Here is an 18,733-nt window from a genome sequence, read left to right as displayed (position 1 = left end):
ACCCTCATCTCTGCCTAGCCATGCTATTGTTTCTTTGGTCAGTTTGCTTTCTCCCTTCCACAAAGATTACTTCAAACTCCCTTTACTCTCTTCCCTCTAACAACTTTACATAAGCATCTGGATTTCCACCCATCTCTGTTCTAGCCTGTTACAGTAAAGGAGTGTTTCCTCCCATTTAGCTAAGATCAATCTCTCCAACAGTGTCTGATCCTCCCGTCTTCTTTCCCTTTCACTCCTAACTCAGCCTCATGCTGTCACCTATTTATTCCCTCTTCCCTGTCTGTGGCCTCTCGATTCTTTTGCAAAACAAACAAACCTCCTGAAACCCGTCATTAAAAACAAAGCCAACAAAATCCTTCATCTTATTTTCCCTTCTAACAATGGCCATATGTCTCTCCTCCTCTTCACAGCCTAATTTCTTAAGTCAGATGATTTTGTAAGGGTAAATAGAGACAATCCTCATGGATGCAGAAGGGTACGGTTATTGAGAAGTGAAAGAGCTTGAAGAAAACATGGAGATAGCTGTAGACTTCCACAGGGTACCTGGGCTGTGTGGCTAGATTTAATCTGAGGAGCCGTAGGTATGCTTGCCTGTGGTGAACTAGGCAATATGAACAATATGGCATAAGTGTGGGTCTGGAATCAGTTTCTTTACTTGAACATTTTAAATGACAACATTTACTTTGCAGCATTGTTGTGGGGATTAAATGAGCTAATGGGTATAAAGCTACTTACCATGGTACATGCCCAGTAAATTTTACCTATCATTATATTTGTAATTGTAATTACGTTGTCAGATGGGCAGATGTGTGCAACCAAATTTGAAAGCCTACATATTCAATACAGAAATAAATATCAAGTGACACAGCTGTCTTTGAACTACATGTGGGCTAGTGTTTTAGACATTCATTCCTTTATTCACAAAGGAACATGCATCAGAAACTTTGCTAGGTGTTAGGGATTACAAAGAAGAATAAGACAAAATCTGCTTTCAATGATCTCTCAGGGCAGTCAAGGCATAAGCATGTAATTATAGTGTGGTAAGTGCAGTGATTGATCAACACAAGTTATTTTGGGAGTTGAAAGAAGGAAGCGTACAGCCTGGGGTGAGGTACATCAAGTCTGGAGCTGGTTCTTAAAGTGAGTAGATAGATGTGAGCAGAAGAAAGAGAGGAGGAAAGCAGGGAAAAGATTTTAAAGTCCCTCTGTCTATGCAGTTCAACTCAAAGACTCTGGAATTTCATGCGTTGCTTAATTTTAAAAAATTTTACTACTAAAAAGTTATTTGTAACTCATTGGCCTATTTGAATGATATGTAAAGAACAAGGTATTACATGATAATAGGAGGATGAGTCAAAACTTTATTGCTTTGGGAGTGGAACATACCAGGAATTGCTGTAGGCAGAGTGACACAACATATTTTAAGGAACCCGATGGCTGGGAGTCCAGATATGCTACTACCACTGATGGAATTGCCTAGATGATGTCACCATGGTTTTCAGCTTTAATGGTGCAGAAACTTGATTGTCAGCTAATAAGAGATGACCAATCTCTTGAGGCCTAATTCAATTTAAAAATAAGAGATAGGGGCATCTGGGTGGTTCAGTTGTTTGAGTGTCTGACTTTGGCTCAGGTCATGATCTCAGTTCATGAGTTCAAGCCCCACGTCAGGCTCTGTGCTGACATCTCAGAACCTGGAGCCTGCTTCAGATTCTGTGTCTCCCTCTCTCTGCCCCTTCCCTGCTCATGCTGTCTCTCTCTGTCTCTCAAAAATAAGCTTTAAAAAAATTAATAAAAAAATAAGAGATAAATTTATAAGCTACAATGTATTCACTAACAATAAGAAATATGAAATTTGCATGAATTGAAATACCCTGTCATGAGTGGTACATTTCCTTCATACAGACATGCTAAATACTTGTCTCCTGGGATCCTGAAATCAGAACAAAAGGAGTTAGCTAGTGGGCATCTGTCTGGTTCACACAAGCAGCAAGGGAAAAGAAGTCCCTAACCTACAAGGGAAGACAGATCAGGTCTACAGCAGACCTATCCACAGAAACTTGGCAGGCCAGAAAGGAGTCGCAGGATATATTCAATGTGCTGAATCAGAAAAATATGCAGCCAAGAATTCTTTATCCAGCAAGGCTTTCATTCAAAATAGAAGGAGACATAAAAAGTTTCTCCGACAAACAAAAATTAAAGGAGTTTGTGACCACTAAACCAGCCCTGCAAGAAATTTTAAGGGGGACTCAATGAGGGGAGAAAAAAATGAAAATAAATAAGTAAATAAATAAATACCAAAAGCAACACAGATTAGAAAGGACCAGAGAACACCAGAAACTCCAACTCTACAAGCATCATAATGGCAATAAATTCATATCTTTCACTACTCACTCTAAACGTCAATGGACTCAATGCTCCAATCAAAAGACATAGGGTAACAGAATGGATAAGGAAACAAGATCCATCTATATGCTGTTTACAAGAGACCCACTTTAGTCCTAAAGACACCTTCAGATTGAAAATAAGGGGATGGAGAACCATCTATCATGCTAATGGTCAACAAAAGAAAGCTGGAGTAGCCATACTTATATCAGACAATCTAGACTTGAAAATAAAGACTGTACCAAGAGATGCAGAAGGGCATTATATCATAATCCAGGGGTCTATCCACCAAGAAGACCTAACAATTGTAAATATTTATGTGCCCAAATATATATATATTTAAACACCCAAATATATAAATCAATTAATCACAAACATAAAGAAACTCATCAATAGTAATATCATAATAGTAGGAGACTTCAACACCCCACTCACAGCAATGGACAGATCATCTAATCCAAAAATCAACAAAGAAACAATGGCTTTGAATGACACACTGGATCAGATGGACTTAACAGATATATTCAGAACATTTCATCCTAAAGCAGCAGAATACACTTTCTTCTCCAGTGCACATGGAAGGTTCTCCAGAATAGACCATATACCGGGACACAAATCAGCCCTAATAAGTACAAAAACACCGAGATCATACCATGCATATTTTCAGATCACAACGCTATGAAACTCGAAATCAACCGCAAGAAAAAATTTCGAAAGGTAACAAATACTTGGAGACTGAAGAACATCCTACTAAAGAATGAATGGGCCAACCAAGAAGTTAAAGAGGAAATTAAGAAGTATATGGAAGTCAATGAAAATGATAACACCACAACCCAAAACCTCTGGGACACAGCAAAGTTGGTCATAAGAAGAAAGTATATATCAATCCAGGCCTTCCTAAAGAAGGAAGAAAGATTTCAGGTACACAACGTAACCTTACACCTTAAGGAACTGGAAAAAGAACAGCAAATAAAACCTCAAATCAGCAGAAGACAGGAAATAATAAAGATTAGAGCAGAAATTAATGCTATTGAAACCAAAAAAACAGTAGAACAGATCAATGAAACCAGAAGCCGGTTCTTTGAAAGAATTAACAAAATTGATAAAGCACTAGCCAGTCTGATCAAAAAGAAAAAGGAAAGGACCCAAATAAATAAAATCAAGAATGAAAGAGGAGAGATCACAACCAACACAGCAGAAATAAAAACAATAATAAGAGAATATTATGAACGATTATATGCTAATAAAATGGGCAATCTGGAAGAAATGGACAAATTCCTAGAAACATATACACTACCAAAACTGAAACAGGAAGAAATAGAAAATTTGAACAGACCCATAACTAGTAAGGAAATTGAATTAGTTATCAAAAATCTCCCAAAAAACAGAGTCCAGGGCCAGATAGCTTTCCAGGGAAATTCTGCCGAAGGAATTCTACTTTAAGGAAGAGTTAACTAACACCTATTCTCTTGAAGGTGTTTCAAAAATTAGAAATGGAAGGAAAACTTCCAAACTCTTTCTATGAAGCCAACATTACCTTGATTCTAAAACCAGACAGAGACCCCACTAAAAAGTAGAACTATAGACCAATTTCCCTGATGAATATGGATGCAAAAATCCTCAACAAGATATTAGCCAACCGGATCCAACAATACATTAAAAAAGTTATTCACCATGACCAAGTGGAATTTATACCTGGGATGCAGGGCTGGTTCAATATCTGCAAAACAATTAATGTGATTCATCACATCAGTAAACAAAGGACAAGAACCACATGATCCTCTCAATAGATGCAGAGAAAACATTTGACAAAATACAGCATCCTTTCTTGATACAAACCCTCAAGAAAGTAGGGAGAGAAGGATCATACCTCGAGATCATAAAAGCCATATATGAATGACCCAATGCTAATATCATCCTCAATGGGGAAAAACTGAGAGCTTTCCCCCTAAGGTCAGGAACAAGATAGGGATGTCCACTCTCATCACTGTTATTCAACATAGTATTGGAAGTCTTAACCTCTGCAATCAGACAACACAAAGAAATAAAAGGCATCCAAATCAGCCAGGAGGAGGTCAAACTTTCACTCTGCACAGAAGACATGATACTCTATATGGAAAACCCAAAAGATTCCATCAAAAAACTGCTAGAACTGATTCATGAATTCAGCAAAGTTGCAGGATATAAAATCAACACACAGAAATTGGTTGCATTCCTATACACCAACAATGAAGCGACAGAAAGAGTAATCAAGGAATCGATCCAATTTACAATTGCACCAAAAACCATAAAATACCTAGGAATAAAACTAACCAAAGAGGTGAAAAATCTATACACTGAAAACTATAGAAAGCTTATGAAAGAAATTGAAGAAGACACAAAAAAAATGGAAAAAGATCCCATGCTCCTGGATAGGAAGAACAAATATTGTTAAAATGTCGATACTACCCAAAGCAATCTACATATTCAATGTAATCCTTATCAAAATAACACCAGAATTCTTCACAGAGCTAGAACAAATAATCCTAAGATTTGTATGGAACCAGAAAAGACCCCGAATAGCCAAAGCAATCTTGAAAAAGAAAACCAAAGCAGGAGGCATCACAATCCCAGACTTCAAGCTATACTACAAAGCTGTAATCATCAAGACAGTATGGTACTGGCACAAGAACAGGCACTCAGATCAATGGAACAGAATAGAGAACCCAGAAATGGACCCACAAACGTATGGCCAACTAATCTTTGACAAAGCAGGAAAGAATATCCATGGAATAAAGACAGTCTCTTCAGCAAGTGGTGCTGGGAAAACTGGACAGCAACATACAGAAGAATGAACCTGGACCACTCTCTTACACCATACACAAAATAAACTCAAAATGGATGAAAGACCTAAATGTAAGACAGGAAGCCATCAAAATCCTCGAGGAGAAAGCAGGCAAAAACCTCTTTGACCTTGGCCACAGCAACTTCTTACTCAACACGTCTCTGGAGGCAAGAGATACAAAAGCAAAAATCTACTGGAACCTCGTCAAAATAAAAAGCTTCTGCACAGCAAAGGAAACAATCAGCAAAACTAATGGGACAGAATGGGAGAAGATATTTTCAAATGACATATCAGATAAAGGGTTAGTTTCCAAAATCTATAAAGAACTTATCAAACTCAACACCCAAAAAACAAATAATCCAGTGAAGAAATGAACAAAAACATAAATAGACAATTCTCCAAGGAAGACATCCAGATAGCCAACCAACACATGAAAAAATGCTCAACATCACTCATCATCAGGAAAATACAAATCAAAACCACAATGAGATACCACCTCATCCCTGTCAGAATGGGTAACATTAACAACTCAGGCAACAACAGATGTTGGCAAGGATGTGGAGAAAGAGGATCTCTTTTGCATTGTTGGTGGCAATGCAAGCTGGTGCAGCCACTCTGGAAAATAGTATGGAGTTTCCTCAAAAAACTAAAAATAGAACTACCCCACAACCCAGGAATTGCACTACTAGGCATTTATCCACGGGAAACAGGCGTGCTGTTTTGAAGGGACACATGTACCCCCATGTTTATAGCAGCACTATCAACAATAGCCAAAGTATGGAAAGAGCCCAAATGTCCACTGATGGATGAATGGATAAAGAAGATGTGGTATATATGTACAATGGAGTATTACTCGGCAATCAAAAAGAATGAAATCTTGCCATTTGCAACTATGTGGATGGAACTGGAGGGTATTATGTTAAGTGAAATTTGTCAATCAAAGGCAAAAATCATATGAACTCACTCATATGAGGACTTTAAGAGACAAAAGAGGTGAACATAAGGGAAGGGAAACAAAAATAATATAAAAACAGGGAGGGGGACAAAACAGAAGAGACTCATAAATATGGGGAACAAACAGAGGTTTACTGGAAGGGTTGTGGGAGGGGGGATGGGTAAAGGGCACCTTAATGGGTAAGGGGCACTAAGGAATCTACTCCTGAAATCATTGTTGCACTATATGCTAACTAATTTGGATGTAAATTTTAAAAAATTAAAAATTAAAAATAATAAAAAAATAAAAAACAAAAGAAGAAAAGAACAAACATTTAAAAATTAATAAAACATAAGATAAATTTATAAGCTACAATGCATTCACTAACAATAAGAAATATGAAATTTGCACGAACTGAAATACTCACCCTGTCATGAGTGGTACATTTCCTTCATACAGACATGCTAAATACTTGTCTCCTGAGATCCTGAAATCAGAACAAAAGGAGTTAGCTAGTGGGCACCTGTCTGGTTCACATAAGGGTCTGAGCAACATGAGCTCAATTTCCTGTTCTGATTGTTCAAAAACTTAGTCTATTTGGTTTCATATATTCACAAATTCTCACTGTTGGTTATTTGAAAGATGAGATCTGGACACAGAAGCAGGTCTTAGGCTGATAAGTGTGTGGTGAGTGCATTCTGGAATAGGCACAAACAGCGCATATTCAGGCAGTGCCATGAACTGAAGTCATGCTAAGGCTTCAGGGGAAAGAAATTACCATGGGAGAGCACATGTGCTAAATAATCAGTGCACTATTGGGGCACCTGGGTGGTTCAGTTGGTTAACATCCCACTCTTGACTTCAGCTCTGGTCACGATCCCACGGTCGGTTTGTGAGTTTGAGCCCCATATCAGGCTCTGCACTGGCAGTGTGGAGCCTGCTTGGGATTCTCTCTCTCTCTCTCTCTCTCTCTCTCTCTCTCTGTGCCTTCCCAGTTCATGCTCTCTTTGTCTGTCTCTCAAAATAAATAAATAAACATTTAAATAAATAAATAAATAAATAGTGCACTGTGGCTATGAGAGTGGAATATCTCTGAATCTGTGAGAGCCAGATAAATTATATTAACATAAATTCAGAGTATTATTCATATTATCCACTTACGTAAAATAATTAGGTATATATGCATAGAAACAAGGTATTAAAGTATACATAAAACATTATGAGTGGCTTTCCTATATAAAGAAACTTCTATGGAAACATGAGTGTTCTTTCTTTTCTTTGTGCCTTATCTATGATTTCAAAATTATCCCAAACAAAGATGAGCTACTTATGCAATCAGGTAGCTACTACCTTATTGATAGAAAAAGTTAATTAAAAATTAGTTAGAATTAGTTATAAAATTCATTAAAAATTAGTTAGAAAAAAGACTGAAGGTCTTCCATACTCCCTAGAACAACAGTTATTGGTATAGCTTGGATGACATTTGATATCAACAAGTTAAGACCACAGGAAACACTGTGGAGGAGAGTGGAAAGGGGGACCACTCAGAAGAGTATAAGAAGGGCAATGGTGCTGAGGAATTTGGGCTAAAAACTGGAAGGGACTATTTTTAGTAGAGGAATTTTAAGTGCCCCTCCCACTGGCACAGCCAGCACCAAAAATATTTATCTCGCATGGGATGATCATAATGCGGGCATGAATGATCAGAGGAGCAAGTGCCAATATAATCAGTCTCTCATCGGTTAGGAACTCCGGCAGCTGGTCCCAGACTCCTTTGGCGGTTGCCTTGTACACTGTGTAGAACACACAGGACATGCTGTTGCTGCATTAAACCAACTCACTTTATTTCAAGGGCAATCCAGAGTCCATAGCAACATGTCATCCTGCCTGGGTGCAATGGCGGCCAGTCTTTCTGTGCACCCAATCTCCTGTATCTACGGAAGGGTCAGTTGCTAGGGCTCTATGGCGGTATATCGGGGTTCTACCCCCTTCTTGTGCTAGGACCAAAATTCCAGGGGCACTCGGTCTTTCTGTTGTCTCTGTCACAGTGCCTGACCCAGCCCTTCTGGAGTCACAGACACATCGAACTCAAATGCTGGCCCTGCTTTGGAGATGCCCAGAGCTTTCATCTGCTTCACTAGTACTTTTGTCTTCTCAAAGGTGCTGGCTGCTTTGATTCCCTTTCTTTTCTAGGCAGGATAAGGAATAGAGGCACTGTGTCAAGTGGGGAATGAACGTTCTCTACAACCACCAAATCCCTACAAAGGCTTGTACTTCTTTCACACTTAAAGGGATTGGATGGGCTAACAACCTAGCGATCACAGCTTCCGAGACAACACGTGTCTTACCTGACCAAATGACTCCCAAGACTTTATGGTAGTGCCTGGGCCTTGAATTTTCTGTAGGTTCACTGTCTATTCTCTCCCTTGTAAGTGTATCACCTGCAAGGTGTCCTGCAACAAGCATATCTTTGCACGTTAATATTATATCGTCAATGTCATGGGACCATTGTACTGATGAGGGGAAGGAGAATAGTGACAGATCTTGGGCTACTTGGAGAAGCCCTTGAAAGGTCCATTGTTGTTCCCTGCCACCCCCACCCTTCCCCCCCACTGCCATGTGAAGGCAGATTAATCTTGTGACTCAGGTGCCAGGGGGTTTCTGAAAAAGACATTTGCTAAGTGCAGCATAGCATGATACACTCTAGGACCCTGGCCAAGGTATCTACGATGGTGGCGATGTTGGGAACAGCTGCATGGATGGGGGGCACTATTTTGTTCAATGCTCAGTATTCCGCTGTCATCTGCCATGAAGCTTACTTACAGATCTTACTGGGCTATGGAAAGCATGATGGGCAGGAAGTATGATACCCACACTGAGCAGTTCCTGGATAAGTTTCTCTTATCTCCTTATGCCCCCAGGGAACTTATATTGTTTGACTGTTACCACCCCTTATGGGGGTGGCAGGCTTACCAGTTCCCAGCTGGCATTTCCTGTCAGCACTTATTTGATTACTGTAACTACAGGTGGAATTCAGCAATACAGGTTTGCAGATTGACTTTGGAGGGTATGAATGCCCAATATGTTCTCTGGTATTGGGGAGGTAAAAATCTCATGCTCTTGGGCAGGGGTGGAGAACACCCAATTGCAGTGTCAAAAAGACCTTTCTGACCATAACTATTTGCCCTCCTTAATTATCAATGGTGTGAGGGGCCAGGAAACTTCTGATGGTTACCATGTATTAGAGTACATTCAGCTCCAGGGTCTACCAGAGTTTACCCTTTGTTTATTTCTGGAGGACCAGTGAATAGTGAGCTCTATACGAGGCTTCTGGTCACCTCTACTGATCCTCACCTGGAGGTAATCTTGGCTTGCATCCTATGCCCAGGGCATTGGGAGGCACCCACAGTAAATAAGACTGTATTCCTAAGGCCTCTGTTGGAGCAGGTGGGGCATCAGGGATGGTAGAGGCAGATGGGGCAGGTCTGAATTGTTCAGGCTTTAAGGCTTCCCATACGACAACCAACACAGCATTGGGCTGTTGGTCTATCTGTTCAGATGGGATCCCCGCAGCAGTGAGGTCAAACCACATTTCATTCAGGTTACTTTCATAGGATCCTTTACAGCCTTTTGGCTCTTCCAGCTCCCTCTCTGTTTCGGGTCTTTTCCACAGCCCATCCTCATTCCTGGCATTTGTCAGTCCCCTTCAGATCAGCAATGAATCAGCCAACATCATAAACGTCTGTCCCACGACTGGGCTCAGCACGGACATCAGCATCCCATACCGGGTGCTAGAGCAGACTAGAGAATCTTAGTTTTCATTCCTGCAATGCATGTGGGCCTGATTAGGGCCTTCAAAGACAGGGGCATAGATGATGGTCTGTTTCATTTCCAATTCTCTAAGAATTTTCTTTTCTTTTTCTTTTTCAACAGATCCTGCCTCAGGTTTATTTGTGCAACTAACACAGAAAGATACCAGCCCCTGCAGATAGAAGCCCAGGGTAACACCAGTCCTTCTGTCCTCACATTGGCAGACAGAAGCCTCCATATTAGAGCCTTTTTCAGGGACCCGGCACCTTCAGCCACATCTGGGGCCAGAGCCACAACCTGGGCCTTGGTTTGAACCTTGGCCTTGGCCTTTGGTTGGCAGAGCCTGAGACCCTTGGCATTATGGGCATGAGAACATTTCCAGAGCATGGGGTGAGTGATGTAAGCAAGTTGATTGAGCTTGTGGCTGCCAACCTTTGGGATCACGGACTTGTCAGGGGCATTGATAGCCTCAGCACATACAGCCATGGCCTTGGCATTACTGGCCTCCATCTCCTTTAGCCCTTCTTTTTGTGCTTTCTGGCAAAGCACATGTTCCTCAGGAACTTGGGGTCTACCCCCTTAAGAGATTCATATCTTTGGGGCACCTAGGTGGCTCAGTTGGTTAAATGTTCGAGTTTGGCTCAGGTCATGATCTCGTGGTCTGTGAGTTCGAGCCCCACGTTGGGCTCTGTGCTGGTAGCTCAGAGCCTGGAGCCTGTTTCAGATTCTGTGTCTCCCTCTCTGCCCCTCCCCAGCTCAACTCTCTCTCAAAAATAAATAAACATTAAAAAAAAGAGACAGGGATATTCATATCTTTGTGACTGGGGTTTCTTCACTTCTGCGCAATTTTTGTGACTGGTTGTGTGTGGTGTGGTTCTTGCATTGGGCAATTTCTATACTGAAGCCCGGAACTCCTGAAGCACCTGGGACCGGAAGAGAAAGAGGAAGTTCTAAGAACTTCTTGTACTTCCTGTAGAGATTTCCAGGGTCCCTGGTGCCCAAAGAGGCCTCCTCATTGGGCTGAGCTTTCCTGCAGGCTAGAATAACCCAATCAACAAGGGAGTGAGTACCTTGAACCCCTGAATACCATGCAGATGCTGCCAGAGAGCAGTGAATGTGGTTGATGTTGCTCATTTTCTCTGCCTCCTGCCCAGTCAGAGAAATCCCATGGCCCCTGCATCTCATAGCTGTGCTAGCCACACCTGGATACTTTCCCGGGCCTTTTTCAGGAACTTGGCAGCTATCCCAATAAGCTTAGGGGGAGTATCTTCTCTCTTCATGAATGTTTCCTGAACTGGGGGCTCCCTGGGGGCTGGGGTTGTTGTTGCTGGGCTTTTGCTTTCCTTTGTGTTTGGGGTTCGAAGGCAGGGGACAGTACATCCGCTTCACTGTTAGTCACCACGTCCTGCTCTTCACTCTGCTCACCTCCCGAGGGATTCTCTTTGCCCCCAGTGAGCTACATGCAGTTTCTCAAACAAGTGCATTAAGACAACCAGTGTTTTCCAGGTGTCCCCATACTCACGTGTGGTCCACAAGCTTCTAATCCATGGGACCCCATGCCCCACACGCAGAAATTGATGGCCAACTCAGGATTGTTCTGTAGAATGCCTCTCTCCCAAGGCCCATTTCTTTAGCGTCCTGGCTGGCTCAACAGTTAGTTCACAACCCCGTCTGGAGCTTCCCAGGTGAAATCTGAAACTGGACTTGCAAGCAGAAAGAAAGGGGAAACCAGAGAAAGAGGCAGGCCACTCCAGGTCGGTGGGTGGCAGGTTTAATAAACAAGGGAACTTACATATGAGGCTTGTCCTGAGGAGCAAGTTAATCCCCGCACCACCGGCTAGATCTTAGAAGTTTATATGGAGGCTTTACCTGGGCTCAGTCATGTACACCATGCGGGTGTTCTCATCACCACCTATCTCAAGGCCGTGTCCTTGGGGCAGCCTCTGGAAGTGGGGAAGGCCAGTGGAGTGTATATTCCAAGGACAGAATTGGAGGCGAGGAGCCTCCGACTGCCGGGTCCAGCTCACGGGTCAACCTGCAGTCACGTCCTCTTGCTGACCTCCTCCAACAATATCTTGCAGAGAATTGACAGTATAGACATACGATGGCATTAAATAAGTTTCAGTAACAAACAGGTAATGACAACCTCCCCCAAACATTTAAGAATTTTAAAAACACACATTTAATAACTCATGGGCGGCAGAAGAAATAATAAGCAAACTTTGAAAATACTTAGAACTCAATGATACTGAAAATACTACTTCTCACATCTTGTGGGATCCAGCCATTCATCGTTTATGCCTCTTCTTCCCTCAGGGAGGCTGTGGGGTGGGGCTCTCACTGCACCCTAGGCATGTTACTTAGGCCATAGCATGCTTCTTTTCTATCTTATTTATGTTCATTTATGAAATAGAACTCAATACCCATTACTTTGTTACATATATTTTTAAGGTTTATTTTTGAGAGAGAGAGAGACAGACAGACAGACAGAGCTCAAGTGGAGGAGGGCCAGAGAGAGGGAGTCACAGAATCCCAAGCAGGCTCCAGGCTCTGAGCTGTCAGCACAGAGCCCAATGCGGGGCTCGAACTCATGAGCCGTGAGATCATGACCTGAGCTGAAGTTGGACGTTTAATCAACTGAGCCACCCAGGTGCCCCTTACTTTGTTATATTTTTAAGGGCCAATTACCCCTTTGGATTCTGATTTCAGTGAGAAGTTGTTTGACAATATATGACTGTTGTAATTTTCCCCTCGTTGTCTGGGTGTCTTATGACTCACTTGGAAGGAGTTTAGGAGTGCCAGTGAATAGGGTTGTATCCTGGACATTTTCCACCCTTTCTCAACAAGAAAACTAGCCCCAATACAGAACCCAATACAAAGTGAAGATACAGAGCTCCTTACTAAAAAATTATTAAAGATTTCAAGCATGGGGACTTGCTAACATGGGACCTGGTGTGATAACACATGTCATATGGCCATTAAGTTGCCTCTGCTCTCCTCCCTCCTTCTAACCTTCTGCTGGAGTTCCCCATTGGCCAAACTCAACTGGTAACCAGAATTCAAAGGGGTCTATTTGCTGAATTCCTGATTCCTGGGGACACAGAGCTGAATAGAGATGGGCGAAGACTAGATCTGGGGAGCAGAAAAAAGATATCCAGCCCAGATGAGTAGAGAAGATATCTATCTCTATCTATGTCCGAGTGACAGAAGGTAAAGAAGCGTTAGACACCTTGGGATTAGCCAATGATGACTAAGTGTAGACATATTTCCAATATGACTAAAAAATAAATACAGGGGTGCCTGGGTGGCTCAGTTGGTTGAGTGTCCGACTTTGGCTCAGGTCATGATCTCACAGTTTGTGAGTTGGAGCCCCACATTGGGCTTGCTGGGGTCGGTGTAGAGCCTGCTTCGGATCCTCTGTCTCCCCCCACCCCCTCCGCTGCCGCCCCTCCCCTGCTCATGCTCTCTCTCTCTCTCAAAAATGAATAAACATTTAAAAATAAATAAATAAATACAAATACCAAATAAGTAGTATTGAGAAGAGAAAGTAAATAATAACCCCAAGTTTCCAATTGCATCATTGGCTTTGGGGTCTGACCAACTTCTATCCCAATACTGGCCTTGACTTTTAGTAGCTATGTAATGGTAGGCAAATTGCTCATTTTTATTGCAACAGAGTCCGTAAAACAGAGATAATAGTTACTTCAGAAGTTGTGGGCTAAATTAAAGGATGTCCCTAGCACCTAGCAGGTGTTTAATAAACATAGGAGAGTAGAAGAAAGCTGGGGTCACAGACAGAAATGGATGAGTCAGAAAAAGGTCTTTCTAGTTCTGTGGATCTCTGGAAAAAAGGGAAATGATTATTCTATAGTTTTAGAACTCTGGTGGTTAGGAGGTTTTCTCTAATGATACCATAGATGGCTACTTCTGCAGAGTGTAGCCATTTTTTGAAGTCTGCTATTTGATTTCCCTGCTAGACATGACAGAAAGAATAGAGACTTTGCAGGCAGGCAGGCAGACGTGGTTTTAAAATCCTGTCTCCACCAATTAGTAGTGGCAGGTTGTGTTAAGTCCTCGGAGTCATAGTTTTCTGTTACAAAATGTGGTATCACTGTAAGGATTTATGAGAGAGTGTTGGTAGTATGCCACAGAAATGCTCGAATTTCTACCTGATCTGCCACTCTTTAAAATTTTTTTTTAAATTAATTTATTCAAAAAATATTTTTATTTATTTTTGAGAGAGAGAGAGAGAGAGAGCACTAGTGGGGAAGGGGTGGAAAGAGAGGGAGACACAGACTCCAAAGCAGGATCCAGGCTCTGAGCTGTCAGCACAGAACCCAATGTGGGGCTCAAACTCGCAAACCACGAGATCATGACCTGAGCCAAAGGTGGACACTTAACCGACTGAGACACCCAGGTGCCTCCTTTTTTTTTTTTTTTGGTTCTTTTAATATTTTTATTTATTTTTGAGAGAGAGAGAGAGACTGCCACTCTTTTTTTTAGTTGAGCTGGACTTAGGAATCAATTTCTCTTGCCCTTCTCCCCTAAAGCCTAAGAAGTTCCTGTTTCCAGCAGCTAGCAGTGTGGTTCTTTTCTGTGGGTTTTACCCTTTTCCTCTGGGCCTTCCTGGCCACAGAAGTCTCAACAAGAGAATAAAGAGAGGAAAACAATAAGAACCTGCATTCACTTCTTCTGCAGGGAAGCTCTAGTTACTCACTGGCTTTCACCCAGACCTGTGTTTAAACCTCCCTGCCTTGGGAATGAAAAAGCAACAGAGGAAGCTTTGTGTCTCCCTTCAGAGAGTACATGAGTTGAGCAGAATGTGTCTTAGTAGGTTGACATTCATGTCATTTGGCAAACGAATCTTTGCAGAAGTAATTCAAGATCTCCATATGAGATCATTCTGGATTCTCTGAGCGAGCCCTCCATCCAATAACAAGGGCTCCTTATATGAGACACTGAGGGGATAGACATGGAAAGAGGAGAAGAAGGCCATGTAAATATAGAGGCAGGAGTTAAAGCCATGGAGTCCACCAGAAGCTGGAAGAGATAAGGAAGGATTCTCCCTTAGAGGCTTCAGAGGGGGCACGCTCTGCCAACACCTTGATTTCATCTTTCTGGACTCCAGAACTGTGAGAGAACAGATTTGGATTGTTTTAAGCCACTGAGTTGTGGTTATTTCTTACAAGCAGCCCCAGGAATCAATATAGTATTCAATGAACACCAATTGTAAAGAATGAATATACATACTACTAACAACAATAGCTGCCCTGTATTGAGCATGAATTGAAGACAGCAGTTTCTGGAAGCTGCAAGTGAGGAGCTGGCCTCTCATGTTGGACAGGCCCAACCTGTCCACCTTCAGCAAACCTGACACTGGTATAAAAAATATATTTGGTCTTTGGCCCTGTTCCTGACCTGAGAGTTTCCTGAGAAACCCTGAGAATTTCCTGAGTGCTAAGAGTGTGTTTTGTATGCTAATGAGATGGCTTCTAGACCATGTTAAGATGAGGGCTTTATGCCCGAAAAACCGACCATGGGCTTAGATGGTTAGAATTTACAGACCTGCCCCCAACCTCTGGCGAGCTGAGAGGCGCCAGAGATTAGACCAATGACTAATGATTCAATCAACCATGTCTACATAACAAGACCTCCACAAAAATCCCTAAACAATGGGGTTTTGAGAGCTTCTGAGTTGGTGAGCACATCAAAGTGCCATGAAGGTGGCACATCTGGGGATGCATGGAAGGTATGCCCGTGTGCCCCAGCCCCCAGACCTTGCCCTATGCCTCTCCTGCACTGTGCTGTTCCTGAGTTGTATCCTGTACAATAAACCGGTAATCATTAAGTAAAGTGTCTTTCTGAGTTCTGTGAGTCTTTCTGGAAAATTATGGAAACTGAGGAAGGGGTTGTGGGAGCCCCAATTTATGGTGGGTCTGTCAGAAGTCTGGGCAGCCCTGTAGGGCTTGTGACTGCTGCCTGGAGTGAGGACAGTCCTGTGGGACTGAGCCTTTGACTTGTCAGGTTGGTGTTAACCCTGGGTAGCTAAGGTCAACACTGAATTAATTGAATTGTTGGTCACCCAGCTGGTGTCAGAGAATTGGTTGTTGGTGTTAGAAAAGACACCACAAATTTGGTGTTGGGAAGACAAAACTCACATGTTGACTTTTGTTTTATTTTTCGTTTATTGCTTTTAACAAAAGAACGGCACCAATTTTTCCAGGGTATAGAGAACTAGTAGGTCATAGTTTTGTTGGCCTTTCCTAATTTACTACAAGAGTGTGCATTCCTGCTTCACTTTAGTAGATCCACAGCTTTGGACCCTTCTCTTAGGAATTTGTCATTGGAGGATGTCAGCTCTTCGTGCCTCCCTCAGGAATCCTGGCCAGTGGTGGGGCCACAACAGCAGAGCGGAACCTCTGGTTCATTGTTTCTGTGTTTTGGCTTTTAATATGGAGGAGGTGGGCTCCTGGTTAAACACATATGTGCGATTTTTTCAAGCCTGACCAGAGGCAATTACAAAGGCTCACAGGGAAAGCCACCCTCACCACACCAGCCTTGGTGCCCGGCCTGTGCAACGCAGTCTCTGGAGGGGGGCATAGGCAAGGACCCAGGCAGTCATGCTCTTTACCACTATCATTCCTAGCCCTGGTTCCTTCATTCCCAGGTCTCTAAAGTTTTGGCCAGCGGTCTACTTTCGGTGCCTCTGGGGAGGCCTTCTTCAGGAGGAAGTGGAGGAGAAAGAAGCCTTAAAGATACTTTCTGATTCAGTATCCAGCACTTCTCCCTCTGGTTCACTTGACCCCAGAGTCAAAAGGACTGCCAGAGTCTTTTGTTTGGGGCTCCCTCAACAGAGAGACAACCCCACATCTTTGCTGATGCCCCTGACCCTCAACCAGTGTGCTGTCCCATGGGGTAAATGGACGGGGGGAGACAGAGTTTTCTCTGGTTTGGGACTCCTGCTCAAACCATCCTGACAAATCTCCATTCACTGTAAGCCAAAGGATAGTTAAAAATCAAATCTACTACATCGGAGTTTCATTTCACCAAATACGTGTGAAGTGCCTACCGTATTCCAGGCTAGGCTCTGTGATGCAGAGATGAATGAACCATGGTCCCTGCCTTTGAGTTCATGGTCCGAATGCACCTAGAAAGTAAACAGTTCATCACAACAGTGTGGTAAGTGCAACGATACAGGTAAGCACAGGTGTTTGGGGGGCACAGATGATGGACGCTAAGCACATGTCGGAGAAACTTTCCTTCTACCCTTAGTAATTAAACGGACACAAAACAGGTTCACAAGGGAAAAAACAAATTTAATTCTGTATGTATGGGGCCTCAAAGATACAACGCCCAGGAAGTGACCAAAACAAGATAGTTTATATGCCTTGTAGACAAAGGAACAATAAACTGGTAAAGAACTACAAGACAAAAACTTTAGCTTGGATAATAATTAATGAAGACACTAAGCAGATGTTGTTTACACAACCCTCTTGGCCTTGAACTCCCTATCTCTGGCGATAAGGATGTCTCTCAACTTCTTGAGACAGAAAGGAGCGGGGGACAGACAAGAGGGCCAGAGTGTCCTTCTTGCACTGGCTGTTTCTCAAGTAACTTGAATTCAAAATAATCAATATGCCAAAGTACCATATTGTGGGGTGCCCTGCCCTGAACCCCAAAACATAGTTTCAAAACATGGAAGGAAAGGGGGAGGTCAAGGAGTCCTTCAAGAGGAGGTGGTATCTGAGGTGAATCTCAAAGCATAAGTGAAGAATGTGGGAGAGATTTGAGAACAGAAGACCCCACTACTAAACTAAATTATGACTTGTTATTCTTATTAAATTATGATTATTACATTATTATTTATTAAATTGTTCTTTTATTATTACTAATTACTAAATTATTATTATTATTTAATGTTTTATATATTTTTGAGAGAGAGACCGAGCATAAGTGGGGGAGGGGCAGAGAGAGCCAGAGACACAGAATCCGAAGCAGGCTCCAGGCTCCGAGGCATCAGCACAGAGCCTGACGCGGGGCTCAAACTCACAGAGTGTGAGATCATGACCTGAGCTGAAGTTGGACGCTTAACCCACTGAGCCACCCAGGCGCCCCATAGTTTTTTGTTTTTGTTCATTTTCTTCCCCATACCAGTTTTCTTCTCACTGGGGCGCTCACAGACCGGTTGGTGGTGGCATATGGCATGCACACATGCAAATGAAGCAGATAATCTGGGAGCAATTTGAAGGGGCAGCCATGTTTGGGGAGATGGTAGTTTTGATGTGCACATGGCAGAGACCTCTGGTCTGTCGGGGCAACAGGAGTGGGGCTTCTGGCCATCGGTCCTTGAGGGCATAGGGGCTGGGCAACAGGACACTGTGGTGTTTTGCTGAAATAGTTCTCTGTTGTGACAATCCAGGTATCATTCCTGCAGTCTCCCAAACTCATTTCTTATGCTTTTTCAGGGACCAGGAAAGTCTCCTAATAAACTCCTTTCTTTTTAACTGGTTTGAATAGACTTTCTTCCCTGTAACTGAGAACATGACTGGTTAAAAGGGCTTTCTCACAGGGGAAGACATTCACAAGCAACAAGGCAGGAAGCTCTTTCTGGGGTGACCTGGAAGGCCTTCCTGAGAAGTCTGGGTGGGGGGTTATGGGGCTCCTTGCTCCCATGGTAAGTGTGAGTCATGTGCCCAACTTGCTGCTCGGGACTCACTTTCTCATCCAAGAGGGACCTGTGCATGTCCAGACATAGCAGCCTTTGTTCTGATGTCTTTCTG

The 18,733-nt window shown here is 42.7% G+C and overlaps 1 long non-coding RNA gene across 1 annotated transcript; it reads right to left on the bottom strand.

Annotated features, from left to right (window-relative positions):
- Positions 1 to 1,871: 1,871 nt before the first annotated feature.
- LOC147579301 (uncharacterized) lies at positions 1,872 to 11,874 on the bottom strand. Its single transcript, XR_015253793.1, has 3 exons — positions 8,492 to 11,874; positions 6,571 to 6,630; positions 1,872 to 1,933 (listed from the first exon to the last, which is right to left on the bottom strand). It is a non-coding gene; the product is annotated as an uncharacterized LOC147579301 (long non-coding RNA).
- Positions 11,875 to 18,733: the final 6,859 nt, after the last annotated feature.

This window comes from Puma concolor, chromosome B4 (genome assembly GCF_028749965.1).
Source record: "Puma concolor isolate L17-30 chromosome B4, mPumCon1.1.hap2, whole genome shotgun sequence".
NCBI lineage: Eukaryota > Metazoa > Chordata > Mammalia > Carnivora > Felidae > Puma > Puma concolor.
This window is presented reverse-complemented; position numbering and strand designations above follow the sequence as displayed.